The following is a 4,050-nucleotide window of genomic DNA, read 5'->3' as shown; positions in this document are numbered from 1 at the left end:
CAATTTCCCAAAGCTTTGAAAAAGGCAGTTAGTGTTTCGGCCATTTTTGGCCATTTTTTTTGTTTTTGCACTGCGCCTACTCTAGAGAGCACTGCTCCTTCATATTATGACCTCTAATCACATGCTTGGTCTCTTTGGAAAGCTGAGAACCTGTAGATTTTTATGACAGTATCAGAATAACTGTATCATGTACTCTCACAGTGCTTGGAAGACTATAATATTGTTTTTCCTCCCGGCCGGTTACACACAACTCCATAACCAAGCTGATTGTAGTACCCTGGGTAACTCCATATCCCTTGGAAACACTACTGAGCCCTAGCCCTAGGTCTTGTAATGCTTTGTGTAAAAGCAGATCAACAAAGCATAAAATATGAAGTCTCCAGCTCCTTTTATGTAGTGATATGTCCATTCGTTCTGGTCAGGGTCCTTTTGGATACTCCAAAAAAGACCTTTGGCTACCCAAAATGCATACTGTAAACAAAAGTGAACCCAAAGATGTAGAAGCATAATCTTGGTCTCAAATGAAAGGTTACCATCTGGGCTTTCTTGTGAACCATTTAGATAGCATACCAGATGTTCTGATATGTAATGGGACAGGTAAAACCACACAAAAATCAAATTTTTAGCTATCCGACTGGGGAAGAGCCTGCTAGTTTACGCACACCCCTTGCGCATTTGTTTTCTCAACCACACGTGAGACGTTGTTTGACATGCTGGATATCGTCAGAAAGGTATTTTCATTGGCTATTAGCATATCTAAGGCCCGTCCCCGACCCTTGCTGTCTGCTGGTAGCTGTCAATCAAAGTATACACGCCCCGTTTTGATAGTGATCGCCTCATTGGCTTGTAAGGCTTGTAAACAAGGAAGTATTGGTCTTACAGACATGTGGGAGTGCTCTATGTCACCGTGAGACCCTGGCAAACACAGCGGAATGAATCAGACGACAATAGCAGAATTCAAACCCTGAATCGCAGTTTTCTTCAAAAAACATAGTAGCGTTTCGGTTTTCTATTTTTCGGCTGCTTTGTATAAGATGGCTTGTGCATGTACACAATGTAATTACACTAAAATAATATTGATATTCGATTTCTGCGGACTCATATGAACATTTCAAGACCCAACATGAAGTATCAACTCATTGCTAAGGATATCCACAACGACGATAAAGTTAGAATGCACCAAGGGAGGAGGAGGGTGAGGGGGGCTATTTTGACCTAAGACACTAGGATATTTTTGATCTATATTCGCCAAAAATATCTATTCCACCATATGGTTGACATTGGATGACATTCCTGAGATTCTAAGCTTTCAAACCGTGCATGACATGACTATAACACTCAACTGTATGATGCCGAAAATTGACCCAGCATGTTGGGGGGAAGGGCTGGTGTGACGAAAACTTGCCCGCCGGCGGGATTTGACCATTAAGTGGTTAAACCCCTTTTAAAAAAGCGGAGCCTAGATGCCTCTATTATTAACTACAGACCCATATAAAATCTACCCTTCATAAGAAAAATCATTGAAAAAGTTGTCCTCCAGCAACTTAATCACTTCCTGGCATCAACTCGTTGCTATGACACCTTCCAATCAGGATTTCGACCCCTGCACAGCACTGAGACCGCCCTTATTAAAGTTGTAAACGACATCCGTCTTAACACAGACTCTGGCAAAACCTCAATACTAATGCTACTAGACCTCAGTGCTGCATTCGACACTGTAGACCAGGGGTCTTCAATTAAAATTGAACAAGGTCCAGTTACTAAAAATTCCTTCCAAGAAAGGTCCGAACCTACCACGTCCTAATAGGCTTCTTTTGTCAAATACAATCAACACGGCATATTACCTTATCATTTCAGATGAATTTATTTTCAATTTCCAAATAGCTTACTTTTAACCATAAAAAAATAGCAAGACAAAGTAACGCATATTAACATTTCAAGTAAACAAAACAGGTACATTAGGCCCACAATTCAAGTAAAAATAAAAAGTGCATAAGGCCTACATGTGAAGTAAGCAGAGCAGGAACACTAGGCCTACACTTCAAATAAACAAAGTGTAGGCCTAAAGTGCATTAGGCCTAAATTTCAAATAAGCAAAACAGGTACACCAGGCCTACATTTCAAATAAACACAAAAAAAGAGCATTAGGCCTTCATTTCAAGTAAGCAAAACAGTGTCTCAAGTGGTGTTAGACCCAACAGGTCTTGCATATCTCTTTCTTGTCTTGATAAAACAATCGCACATAAACCAAAAGCTTGGCATTATCCGTTACATCTGAAGACTCATCAATGGCTAAGGATGGGGCACTCTCAACAGCCGCATAAAGCTGTGACAGTGTGTCATCTGATAACATTTCGGATTTTCTGGTTGTCGTTGCAGCTCACAATGGGATTTGCTTTATTTTTTCACACAATTCATCCCTTTGGTTACCTTCAAGTAACGTCTCGGCAGCGGTGTTCAAGCACTCCTTCACAGGTTTTTTTATGTTGCCCCAAAATCCATCCAATCTTAAGTGAGCATTCATTTGCACGTTGCTGGCCTGTAAATCAGTGTGTGAAGACACGCGTAGACCTCTAATACTGAGCTCTCAGCTCGGATATTTTCCACGCTCTTACTTCTGACTTCTGGGGATACTTTTCCTTGAAGGATCTGTGTTTGGTTTAGTAATGCCGCTTAACATTCCCGCTTTTTATCAGCGCCACTGTTTCAACACATAACAGACACAACAAAGGTTTTGTACATCCTTGCGGGAGAATGAACATGTATTGGTCAGTCCATTCATCTTTAAAATGTCTGTTTTAGGGGTCAAATATCCTTATTTACGAGCAAGCCATTTTCTCTTTCCAAATCGCTCTTCCGGTTAACAAAAAATTTGATTGGCTATTTTTTGACTGACCCTATTACGCACATGCCGTGACAGACTGAGGGAGGGGGGGAGTTCGGTGAGTGCATGATCTTCGCTCTGTGAAGATCATTGCTTTTTGCTGTTTTTAAGCTGTACTACAGACTATTCTGCATCTCAATTTGTATTTCAGTGAGAAATGATTTTACTAACATAATCATGCTTTGTATAGTGAAATCATAAAAAATATCTATATATATGTTTTTATATTATTTTCAATTGGTCATGGGTCCGGATAGGACCGTCACATGGTCCGGACCCGGACCGCGGTCCGCCGTTTGGAGATGCCTGCTGTAGACCATACAATACTTTTAGACAGGTTAGAAAACTGGGTGGAGCTTTCAGGCACAGTCTTAAATTGGTTCATACCTACAAAATAGGAACTACTTTGTTTCCATTGGCGACTTTGTATCAGAATCAACCAACGTGACATGTGGAGTCCCACATGGTTCGATCTTAGGACCCTCTTTATTCAACATCTACATGCTCCCACTAGGGCAAATCATGCAAAATAACAATGACCATCATTGCTATGCTGATGACACTCAAATATATTGCTATCAACAAATGACTATCGGCCCATAGATCTGCTGTGCCAGTGCATTGAGCAAGTGAAAGACTGGATGTGCCGAAATTTCATCCTTGGATTTAGTTACTCTGCAACAAATAGCTGGAATAAACTCCCAGAGGATTTAAGACACCCCAACTCTGATCACCTTTAAAACAAGACTGAAGACTTTTATGTTTGCTTTAGCTTTCTGCTAAATCTTAAATACATTGCACTTTCTAAAAAGCTTTTTTAACTTTGCCTTTATTTTCTATTTTATTACTAAAATGCCTTTTTAACTTTCTATTCTACTCATTTCTTTGCATATGTTTTCTTTTACTTATCTATCATTTTATTTCATTGTATGACAATGTTTATATGTGAATCACTTTGAGTCTGCCTTGTGTATGAAAAGTGCTGTATAAATAAAGTTCCCTTGCCTTGCCTAAACTGTTCATCTAGACTGTTTTTTTTCGTCGTAGTAGTAATTCTTGAAGTGGAAATCCAGGTATCTTGACAGGTTGGATCAGAGGACTGAATTGATTGTTTATTCTTGAACAGGTAGGTACTTGAATGTTACCTTGCTCCATAACCCGGAGTA

Source organism: Gadus chalcogrammus, chromosome 6 (assembly GCF_026213295.1).
Source record: "Gadus chalcogrammus isolate NIFS_2021 chromosome 6, NIFS_Gcha_1.0, whole genome shotgun sequence".
NCBI classification, from domain to species: Eukaryota; Metazoa; Chordata; class Actinopteri; order Gadiformes; family Gadidae; genus Gadus; species Gadus chalcogrammus.
Note: the sequence above shows the minus strand (reverse complement) of the source record.